Here is a 12761-nt window from a genome sequence, read left to right as displayed (position 1 = left end):
AGGAATAAATGGACAGGTGTCATTTACAGAATGGCTTCTGTAAATCTGGGACTCTCACTGAAAAATAGGGTACTTGGAGGGTCTGAAATGCTCTGCACTTTACTAGTGCACCCCATTCGCATGCAACCATTTCTGGTTCTTCTGCAACTTCTTCTTAAACAGAATACTCATGGCAAAGATTCCCTCTGTGAGGTTCAACCGGTATGGAACTGAGCTGCAACTGTGCTCCATTTTCCCTAGGCAGAAAGACGGAATTGTATTTCTTGTGAACCAGGGCACAGAAGCTGCAGTAGAAATATTCCCAATTCAGGCTGTAGGCTGTCGCTATACCATAAGAAACCACAGGTGCTGGGGTTCCGGTGAGAATTAAAGATACAAAAACTTTAAAAGAAGCATGATTGTCTGCCTAGGAAGAGAGCGGGGAAGGAAAGATTTTGACTAAAATGTGTATGACAAGGCTGTGCATTCCAGACAGCTTTTGTCTGAACAAAAATCGTTTTTATGTGACTTTAAAAAAAGAAAGAAGCAAAAAAACAAGAAAAATCTCTTAAGTTCAAAAGATCAAGTTGCATTTTCATTGATGTTGGACTTGTGAGAGCTGCTCCATCAATCACAGTTGCCTTAAAAAAACCCATTAATGGCCCCGAATGTTGGAGATTTCCATATGGTTTATCTTTGTAACATTTGGGCATTTTAGCTTGAAACAGCGTGTGAATCTGTCAGTGTCAGAACCAGATGCTCAGCTTCTCTTTATATATCCCTAATAATGGCCAGAGGGAACCCTCAGGTAAAATACTGATAGCCATTTCATGGCAGAAAGCCATCCCCAGCCAGACTGCTCACTCTTCCATCTAACTCAACACACCACCTATTGAACTACCCACTGTAAGAAGCTTCAACTGGTGCAGTGGAGGCTATAAATCAGCGCATTGCTGGAGCTTTGAATCCTGCCTTGGCTCTGAACTCACTTAGGTTCTCTGAAGCAAGCAACTCCCTCTCTCAGCTTCAGTCCCTCCTCCTACAACATGAGTGTCCTGATGCAGAGCTGGTAGACAACAACCCTGCGAGGCACTTAGTCATTCAATAAATGCATGTGGAGTGCTTTGGATATTTGGAAATGGTATATATTTAGCTAAATATTACCACCAGCTGGTTTTGAAATAGAGAGGAAGCTAGTTTCACATCCCCCTAAATTTCTCCTCCAGATTTTCACTTGTGTATTTTGATAGCCGCATCATTCCTGTTTGTTGTTGTTGTTTAGTCATTTAGTTGTGTCCGACTCTTTGTGACCCCCTGGACCAGAGCACGCCAGGCACTCCTGTCTTCCACTGCCTCCCACAGTTTGGTCCAACTCATGTTAGTAGCTTCGAGAACACTATCCAACCATCTCGTCCTCTGTCGTCCCCTTCTCCTTGTGCCCTCCATCTTTCCCAACATCAGGGTCTTTTCCAGGGAGTCTTCTCTTCTCATGAGGTGGCCAAAGTCTTGGAGCCTCAGCTTCAGGATCTGTCTTTCCAGTGAGCACTCAGGGCCGATTTCCTTCAGAATGGATAGGTTTGATCTTCTTGCAGTCCATGGGACTCTCAAGAGTCTCCTCCAGCACCAGAATTCAAAAGCATCAATTCTTCGGCGATCAGCCTTCTTTATGGTCCAGCTCTCAGTTCCATACATCACTACTGGGATGTAGTCATTCCTGTAGCCTTCTCCAAATGTTCAGTCCACATAACTTGCTCAAAGCCAGCAGCATTTGGGCACGGCAGCGTCTGACATGTAGCCATCAGCATTTGATAATATTTGATAATATTTGAAAAATAGCAATCACTATTTTACAGGCTACCTTGCAAAGAAGTTTGTTTTATATTAACTTTGCTGATTTTGAATTTTAATGTTCTTGCGGTTTTGTTTCAGCTCTGAAACCGCTAGTGATCAAATCATTCTGTTTTCTATAGCTCTGGGGTTATTAATATGCCGCTGGTCATGTTATGAGGATGCCTGATTATCGTCTTCCAAAGAAACTACTCCACTCTGAACTTGAAAATGGTAAGCTGGTGGTCAACAAAAGAGGTTCAAAGACTCTCACGTCTTCAAAAATGTAGTATAAACACCGACAACTGGGAAACACTGGCCTGCAGGTGCTCCAATTGGAGAACAGCCTTTACCAAAGGTGTCATGAACTTTGAAGACGGTCAAAGTCAGAATGAAAGGGAGAAACACGCTAAGCAGAAGGCACGTTTGGGAAACTCTCACTGTGATCAACTCCTGGCCGGAAACCTATGTCCCCACTGTGGAAGGATGTGTGGATCCAGATTTGGCCTCCACAGTCACTTATGGACTCACTGTTAAAACCATGTTTATGGAAGACAACCTTACTCAGCTATGAGTGATCGCGAAAGAAAGAAAGAAAGAAAGAAAGAAAGAAAGAAAGAAAGAAAGAAAGAATATGCTAGGGATGAATGTGAGAAGAAGCTACTTCAGAATATTGGCTAATTTCATTAAACACAGTCTACTAAGTAGCAATACCTCTCCAAGGCTTTGGGTAGATGTCATTCAGAGCCCCTGCTACTCGAAATCAAAGGAATCACCAAAGTTTATATCTAGATTTTTATTCTCTCAAAGCAAGCACTCTTGTCACTGAGCTGTGGTTGTTTTTGATGCATCTCTGACAACAGAGCTACTGATACTCCTGTGAATTTGCTCTTCTTAAGGAACTGATTTATAGCAACACGTTTTCTGATTATAGGGTACTTGTGGAGCTAGGAAGTCTAACAAAGGGCTCATCCACACTGACCTTTCCTCCCCTCTATTCGGGCATGGTCTCCACTTTAAAGCTCAGTGTCTCGGGTCTATGGAACTTTTTTGTGTTATGTGATTGTGGCAGCAAGACTTTCATATGCACAAAGATGGAAGGACCCATTATTGCCAGCAATGGAAGAATGGCTGTTAAAACTAACGGACTTGGCTGAGATGGCGAAGCTGACATGTTTAATCAGAGAAAAGTCATTGGAAGTCTCTCATGGACTTTTTGCAGGAAAAAGAAATAGTGACATTTGGATTTGAGGAGTGAAGATAATCTTTGTTTATAGAAAATGGCAAAAAAAAGAAATTTGATTTTAAGTTTTGTATTTTTCTCTATAAACCCTAATAAAATTTATTTCTCCCCCCCCAAAAAGCTCAATGTCTGGGTGCCCTTTTTTTCCCACTCTGGAGCTTTCTCCATGAAAACCCACTCTTTAAAGGGGAAAAGTCAAATTTCTGTGGAAAACTCAAATGGCCATTTGCTCCGATTCAGCTTTAAAGAGCGTTTTTTTTGTAGGGAGATGGAGCTTTAAAGTGCAGACCATGCCTGGAAAAGCCCTCGGTCTGAGAACGGTGACTGGCCCAAGGTCACCAGCTGAGTTTCATGGCTAAGTGGAGATTTGAACCCTGGTCTCCTAGGTTCTAGTCTAGATTTCTGGCCAGTGCACCACACTGGTTGTCCCTGGGGTTTTGTGAGATAAGTCTCTTAGGAAGGCATTTTACTTCTGCTTCCTTAACAAGTGGCCAATCTGGAAACATCTCAAAAGCCCTATTTACTACTTCATGTATCACAACAGCACATATTTTCAAAATGTGAAACACATTTCATCATAGGAATGTGACCCTCCATAAGTGGTTTCATTTGCCTAGGTTACTGCCCTACAAGGTCCTCAAAGCATTTTTCCTTTTCGTTAATTGCAGCTTGCCCAAGATCTATCCAAAATTTATTAGCACAATTATATATATATATTTTTGCATTCTCGAAAGGTTCTCATTAACCTTTTAAAGTTCTTTGAGAATATCATTAAGGATGTGGATAATGGTGATCCAGTAGAAACTTGTTAGTACAGTGGTACCTCAGGTTACATATGCTTCAGGTTACAGACTTCAGGATGAGAACAGAAATCATGCTCCAGCGGTGCAGCAGCAGGAGGAGGCCCCATTAGCTAAAGTGGTGCTTCAGGTTAAGAACAGTTTCAGGTTAAGAACGGACCTATATATATGCAATCCGGAGGGGCCTCGCTAGGACTCCCCTGCTTTGAGTATGACTAAATTTTCTATAACTCAATGTTTCCTGCTGATCTTCACAATAAGGGAAATTTTGCTCCTTTCAGTGTTGCTTTTTCAAAACACAAAAATATGACATCGGCAACAGTCACCATGGTGAAGAAAGGTGTGAGTAACACAGTCATATTAGAAAAGAAACATCCATTTGAGGGCCAAGTTAAACAAGACATTAATGGGACAATTTATGACGATGTGACTAAAACCAACAATGGGGACCACCAAGGTCTCAAACTATTTCCCATGCCCAGACTGACAGTTCTCAAGAGACTGTTTTATCATTTGGCTTTTCCAAAATCCCTCACGCCTTCAGATTAATTCCCCTCCCACAAAAAACAAGCTGCTCTTTTGGTAGAAGTATCGTATTTTTCGTTCCATAAGACACACTTTTTTCCTCCTGAAAAGTAGGGGGAAATGTTTGTGCGTCTTATAGAGCGAATGCTGCACGGAGGAGGGGCGTGTAAACGGCTCCTGTCCACTTTGCTGCTTTAAAGTGAGCCACAGAGGAGGGAAGGAAGAGGAGCCATGGCTCCCGTCCATCCCTCCTCCGCGGCTCGCTTTAAAGCAGAAAAGCGGACAGGAGTCGTCTGCTTTGTTGCTTTAAATAGTTTAGTACAACATTTGATTCAGAATATTTTTTTTCGTGTTTTCCTCCTCTAAAAACTAGGTGCGTCTTATGGAGCGAAAAATACGGTATTTGTGTTGCCAGTTATCTAAGTACCTTTCAGTACCACCTCCAGTTCTGTTTATATACTGCATATCCACATATGCATGGAAGTCAGTCATGGGTATCAAGATGATTTTGGGCATCTCTCAAGCCTACATTCCAACACATTCGCACTCCTGTCTCAGCGATGTTTACACTGGCTTGGTCCATGTCCACAGAATGGAAGATCCCCTGAGGATGTGCTCTGCAAAGAACTGGCTTCAGGCACCAGGTCCGCTAGCAGACCAACTCTGCGTTACAAAGATGCCTACAAACATAACATGAAAGTTGATAACATCAACCCTGCAGTGTGGGAATTCCCTGCAGACGACCACAGTGCCTGGAGACAGATAGTCAGGTTGTGCATCCATAGCAGTGACCAAGAAGAGGAATGACCGCCGGGAGGAGTGCAGAGAGAAGAAATGCCATGGTGCATCTGCAGCAGCACAAATGCCTTCATCTGCCCCAGCTGCAACAACACATGTCTCTCCTCTATCTGTCTCTGCAGCCACAGCAGGCACTGTAACTTCCCAACAATTTGATTCCAACCTCAAAGGCGCACTCCTTCCTTGTCTCCCGAGATAAACGGGTGACAACATTTGTTGTTGTTTAGTAGTTTAGTCATGTCCGACTCTTCGTGACCCCATGGATCAGAGCACGCCAGGAACTTCTGTCTTCCACTGCCTCCCGCAGTTTGGTCAAACTCATGCTGGTAGCTTCGAGAACACTATCCAACCATCTCGTCCTTTGTTGTCCCCTTCTCCTTGTGCCAACATCAGGGTCTTTTCCAGGGAGTCTTCTCTTCTCATGAGGTGGCCAAAGTCTTGCAGCCTCAGCTTCAGGATCTGTCCTTCCAGTGAGCACTCAGGGCTGATTTCCTTAAGAATGGATAGGTTTGATCTTCTTGCAGTCCATAGGACTCTCCAGAGTCTCCTCCAGCACCAGAATTCAAAAGCATCAATTCTTCGGCGATCAGCCTTCTTTATGGTCCAGCTTTCACTTATGGTCCAGCTTTCACTTCCATACATCACTACTGGGAAAACCATAGCTTTTACTATACGGACCTTTGTTGGCAAGGTGATGTCTCTACTTTTTAATACATACAACATATGTATTAATACATAATAAATGCAACAATACATACGTAGCATAAATTTAAGAGCCCAGTTCTCACTTTGGTCTTACTCCCAGGTATGTATTTCTAGGGTTGTAGCCTAAATCATTTAAGAATAAACAAGCATGTTAGTTGGGATATATGTATTTTTAATGGTGATGTTTTAATGTAGAATTGGCAGTCATTTCTCATGCTCTCTTAATAACTAGCAACTTCATAATTACTGTATTTCCAGAGCAGAACCAATCAGCAGATTATTCCCCACTGGGTGTCCATTGGCAGTCTGAATGGGGAAGCAATTGAGCAGCAGGTGGTTCAGAAATGTTGCCATGGTGCCAATAATGTGGTAGGCTGTGCTGCTGTGGCTTTGACACTGCATAGCAAGCTAGCAAAGCAACAGCTGTATGAAAAGAATACCGCTCTGCCTGGACAGAGTCAACTGCGACTCTTTCGCTTCTCTTCACAAAGATTCTATTAAGCAACAACTTGTAACTAAGGAAGTTACATGTAAATACTTGTAAATAAGGAAGAATTGAGAATTCCTGTGGTACCCCAACTGGTAGCAGATGCCTCTTTGTACAGTGGTACCTCAGGTTACAGACGCTTCAGGTTACATACGCTTCAGGTTACAGACTCAGCTAACACAGAAATAGTACCTCGGGTTAAGAACTTTGCTTCAAGCTGAGAACAGAAAGCATGGAGCGGCTGTGGGAGGCCCCTTTAGCTAAAATGGTACCTCAGGTTAAGAACAGTTTCAGGTTAAGAATGGACCTCCAGAACGAATTAAGTTCTTAACCAGAGGTACCACTGTATGTGAAGCTGCCATCCTGAAATATATCAGTGTAACCCAGTGAGAGATTTTACTTTCTTGGGCTCCATGATCACTGCAGATGGTCACAGCAGTCACGAAATTAAAAGACGCCTGCTTCTTGGGAGAAAAGCAATGACAAACCTAGACAGCATCTTAAAAAGCAGAGACATCACCTTGCCAATAAAGGTCCGTATAGTTAAAGCTATGGTTTTCCCAGTAGTGATGTATGGAAGTGAGAGCTGGACCGTAAAGAAGGCTGATCACAGAAGAATGGATGCTTTTGAATTATGGTGCTGGAGGAGACTCTCTAGAGTCCCATGGACTGCAAGAAGATCAAACCTATCCATTCTTAAGGAAATCAGCCCCGAGTGCTCACTGGAAGGACAGATCCTGAAGCTGAGGCTCCAATACTTTGGCCACCTCATGAGAAGAGAAGACTCCGTGGAAAGCCCCTGGTGTTGGGAAAGATGGAGGGCACAAGGAGAAGGGGACGACAGAGGACGAGATGGTGGGACAGTGTTTTCGAAGCGACCAACATGAGTTTGACCAAGCTGCGAGAGGCAGTGGAAGACAGGAGGGCCTGGCGTGCTCTGGTCCAGGGGGTCACGAAGAGTCGGACACGACTAAATGACTAAACAACAACCCAGTTTAATCCAACTGAGTTACCCTAATATATTTCAGGATGGCAGCTTCTCATACAAATGAATTATTGAACCAGTCTGAGAACAGCAGCCCTGTGAGAGGAATAGGAGTCTCCTAACAACTCTGAGATCCCTTGACAAGCTACCCTTCCCAATATTCTTTGGGGGAAGCCATGACTGTTTGGTTTAAATGTATAGTGCGGGTGAGCAGCAGAAGCCAAAAGAACAGAACCAGAACCCATTTGAATGAGTATCATAGAACTGTAGAGTTGGAAATGACCCTGAGGGTCATCTAGTCCAACCCCCTGCTATGCAGCTGTCCCCTGCAGGGATTGTACCTGCAACCTTGGCATTATCAGTAGCACGCTCTAACCAACTGAACACTGTGTCTGCAAGTGTTAAAAATGGCTGAAAATACCACACACACACACACGGACACATGAGAATGAACACAGAATCTGGTAACTAGGTTCAGCTCCGCTCTGTTTGACATACAGTTGCATTTCTTCCTTTTCCCTTCTGTTCTTGTATTGTAAAAAAAAAAAAAAAAGGCAAAGGACCCCTGGACGGTTAAGTCCAGTCAAAGGTGACTATGGGGTTGCGGCGCTCATCTCGCTTTCAGGCTGAGAGAGCCGGTGTTTGTCCACAAACAGGTTTCTGGTTCATGTGGCCAGCAGGACTAAACTGCTTCTGGCGCAACGGAACACCATGACAGAAACCAGAGCACACGGAAACGCCATTTACCTTCCCACCACAGCGGTACCTATTTATCTACTTGTACTTTGACATGCTTTCGAACTGCTAGGTTGGCAGGAGCTGGGACAGAGAGACGGGAGCTCAGTCCGTCGTGGGGATTTGAACCGCCGACCTTCCAATCGGCAAGTCCAAGAGGCTCAGTGGTTTAGACCACAGCGCCACCTGCGTCCCTTATCTTGTAGAGTTACTTTGTCATCAGTTGATGTGACAAAACACTGAATGTTAAAGGGGAAGTGAAACTGGGTAGTTGTGAAGTGATGGGCAATTTATCAAAGGGTATTGCAGTACTATAAACGTTTATATATCAAGATACAACGGAGACAGTCAATGCTGCCGCTGATGCTTTTTTCTTCTTCTTTATCCTAAAATCTGTGCCTATGTTTAGAGAAAATGGCCGAGCTGCTTGTGAAGGCAGAGTTCCCCTAGATGTATGGGGCTTGGTGGGAGCGCCATAGGCAGCTGTGGTTCACTGAAATCTTCATGGCTCCCGTTTCCTTTCCTAGCCTGGGAGAAGCATTAGAGCGAGATATTTAGACATCATAAATAATCATGTTCTATTTTAGCTGTTAAAATGCGGGGGGAAATGAATAATAGTAGCAGAAAACTGAATTTAAGAATCTCCCAGCGGTGCAATTGTAGCAGCAACTGATGAAGGGGAAATATAGATATTACAGCTGGGCGAACGGAGAGTATTTCTGGGCATTAAACTCAACTTCAATTGAACTGCAACTGAAGATATACACTGACATATACAGTGAGGCTCAATGGAGTCTTTAGTCATGTTGCCTTGTCATGGAACAATTGAAGAGAGACCCCCCCGGCCATTTCCCTGCACATACAGAATTGGTCCCTTGAGAACACTTTCCAGGATTTAGAACAACATAGTTCGAACTCCCTGGTGAAATTAGGAAATTAACTATCCAACAGACTAATAAACTTTGTTGCTATGGGGTTTCCCCCTGGAATTGAGCTTATAGTTGTTCTGCTGATGGGCTCACACATCGGAAGCCGACACTGACCCTCAGCGACTGCAGTCAACAAGTTTCAGCGATGCCAGCCACACCATTTGAGAAGCCCTGACGATATCCGCATGACGATATCCGGATTGGCAACCAGAGCCTATTCCAGGATGACGGCGTTCATCTCTCAGATCGGGGAAACAACATTTGGCTTGCTAACATAACCAATAGTCTTAGGAATTGGTTGCAGCTGTGAGGGTATTGGCGGTGAGCCGTTTGGGCTCGGGTGGCGGTTAGGCATTGGAATATGTCATTGGTGCTTGGGAGGGCTAGGTGTGGCCATCGCCTACCCTTAAATTTTGGGTATTCCGTTAAAGGAATCCGGCGGTCGTGGATCCTGTCCGATGCCTGTGTGGCGGGGGGCCATGGCACGACCCTCGGTGACATCAGGGGAGAGCTTATAGTTGTATTAGCATCAACAGGCTCCACCTACTGGTGGTTAACCCCTCTTCAGACTCACCCCTCACTGAGTGGGTGGAGCCTAATCTCCGTGGTCCAATGCCTAAGCCAATACCTTCTCACATGCTGTAATCAATAAAGTTGTGGCCTTTTCTTGCCCATTAACCTAATATACTGTGTTCACGTGTCTTTATTCCCCAAGTGGGGATCGGGTCATCGAATCACAAGCTGATATTGACACTCAGCCACTGCAGTCAACAAGTTTCAGCGATGCCAGCCACACCATTTGAAAAGTCTGTTTGTTGCTGGAACTAGTTTCAGGACTTTCCCCATGGCTGCACTACCCTGCTGTCTATCATTCTGCATTCTTAGAGAATATTGGGTCTCAGTGAAAAATAGAAGACCTGGTTCAGGACTCATAGACCGCAATATCTCAAGGACCGCCTCCCCCCATATGAACCAACCCGGACCCTATGACCAACATCATCATCATTTGAGTCCCTTCTTTGTGTGCCTCCTCTGCAAGAGGCCTGGAGGGTAGGATCATGAGAATGGGTCTTTTCTGTGGTGGCTCCCTGCTTGTGGAATGCTCTCCCCATGAAGGCTCACCTGGCCCCTTCATTGCATATCTTTAGGCGTTGGGCGAAAATGTTTCTCTATAGCCAAGTCTTTGGCTTATGGGCTATTCTATGTCCTTTTAAATGTGTTTGTGAGAGGGAGGGTATTGTTTCATTTTTGTTTTTATTATGCATTTTGTGTTCTCGTTTTGCATTTTTATGGTGCAAACCGCCCTGTGGCCATTTATTGTTTCATTTTCTCTTTTTGCAAATGCACAATGCTTAGAAATGATTAAGCAGTATAAAAACGTCTTAAAATAAAATAGGATGGTGTACACCACCCTGCAATGAAGTCTAGTCAGTGTTACCATCCAGGAGCTGGCAGTGAAGTTGCAAGCAGCAGTAGCAGGGGGAGGAACGATTAACTCTTTCCTTGTGAACTTGTTTTTTGCTGCTAAAATCACACAGAGAGAGCAGGTTGATGTGTGTCATTCAAAATCCAGTAAGTCTATTGTTGGGGTGGCAGTATTCCCGTGGCAGTTGCCGCAAGACGTGGTTAGCATTGCAGAGGGCGAAAGGACGACATGTGTTTGAGTTAGAACATTAGCAGCTGTCCTTTGGGATCCAGTGTCAAGGACCTGTGAGATGAGAAATGTCAAACCGGGATCCAAGCAGGGGCTGACTGGCAGTGACTGGGAGGGGCAGGGCATGTGCAGCATCACTGAATAACTGATGAAGACTTTGGATAACTTAAACATGGCGGCTGTTGCATAGATTGATTGATTGATTGATTGATTGATTGATTGAATAAGTAGCATGAGAAGGCAGAACCAAATATTAGCACAGAGAAGTTATCTTTATATCCATCCCTTTGTCACGATGAGTTTGTTCACAACCCTTCTTATGAGCAATGATGCACCAAGTAGCCCCTTGAATTCATCTCTAGTCTCTACTTTCGTTTCCATCTACTGTGTGAAGCTACTGTGGGTAGCTCTGTAACCAAGGTTGGGCTTGAAGGATCTCTTTGGGCACTTGCCATTTTATCTCCTAGTTTCAGGTGCGTTGATTCAGCCTTCACTTGGTCTACTTTCTTTTTTCCTGGAATCCCTGTGATCCAATGGCTTATTTAAAATAGATAAAGCAGAATGCAGACTCAGTATTTCAGTCAAAGCATGAGCTAGTAAGTACTGGGTGATACTGAGTGAATCAACTAGTTCAATTAAGGTTCAACTACTCCAGCCTTCTTTGCATGAATCCCACCAGGACAAGTTCCCCTCCCAACTGGAGAATGATCTAATTTCTTCTCCTCCACCCACCCACCGTTCTCGGTGACACTCACTAAATGCTTCTATGTGGTGCTCTGACATGACATCCACTGAGGTCCAGCTCCGAGGGCCTTCTGGCAGTTCCCTCGCTGTGAGAAGTGAGATTATGGGGAACCAGGCAGAGGGCCTTCTTGGCAGTGGTCCCCTCCCTGTGGAACACCCTCCCATCAGATGTCAAGGAGATACTGAACCACACAACTTTTAGAAGACATCTGAAGGCAGGTCCTGTATCAGGAAGTTTTTAATGTTTGATGTTTTAGTACGTGTTAGAAGCCATCCAGAGTGGCTGCGACAGATGGGTGGGGTATAAATAATAAAATTATTATTTATTATTATTACTTATCCCATGTAGGTATAGGCTGCATTTAACTGGTGCAAACACATGGCAAGGTTCACCAGTCTAGATTTCCATCCCAGAATCAGCACCACAACAAGACAGCGTGTGTGTCGGTTATTTTATTTTCACCCTTTTTTCCTAACATTTTTACCCTTCTGTTGCATCCTTCACAGACACAGCTTCCCGGACATGGAATAGATTCCCAAAGAGAGGTTCCTAAGGGGCTGGAGACATGTTGTCATAGCACCAAAACCTTCCATTCCTCTCCTTAATTCCTGATGGCTGGATTTGTGTGTGCTCTCTTTTTCATGTTAGCCAGTCATATTCTCAGAACCTCTTGGAAGTGCCACAGCATTCAGAAACCCATTTTGCGACCATTTGGAAGAGGGCCTTTATGGTGGTGGCACCCACCATGTGGAACAACCTTCCATTGGAAATATGGAGTGAACTGACTGTTCTGTGCTTTCAGCATATCTGTTTGCTCAAGCATCTCTGGGCCATTTACATTGAATTGACACAAATCACCAGCTATGGAGGATACTCTGCTGGAGTGGATATTGTCTTGTTATGCATGTTTGTATTTTGGCTTTATGCTGTTTTAAATGTCATCTGTTGCTTTATGATTTCTGTACACCACTTTGCAATTTTCTAAACAGTATGGATAAGTGCTTTAAAATATATAAAGTGCATGTTATAAACTTAGACCTTATTACCAAGTGCTCAGTCAATTATAATACAGTGGTACCTTGGTTCTTGAACGTAATCCATTCCGGAAGTCCGTTCGACTTCCGAAATGTTCGGAAACCAAGGTGCGGCTTCCGATTGGCTGCAGGAGCTTCCTGCACTCAAGCGGAAGCCGCGTTGGACGTTCAGCTTCTGAAAAATGTTCAAAAACCAGAACACTTACTTCTGGGTTTTCAGCGTTCGGGAGCCGATTTGTTCGTCAACTAAGCCGTTCAAGAAAAAGCTTCCACTGTATAGATATTCAAATCCAAATATTCAGCAATCTTCTCTCT

This window comes from Podarcis filfolensis, assembly GCF_964270895.1.
Source record: "Podarcis filfolensis genome assembly, chromosome: 17".
Taxonomy (NCBI): domain Eukaryota; kingdom Metazoa; phylum Chordata; class Lepidosauria; order Squamata; family Lacertidae; genus Podarcis; species Podarcis filfolensis.
The sequence above is the reverse complement of the archived record's forward strand: the minus strand, read 5'-3'. Positions refer to the sequence as shown.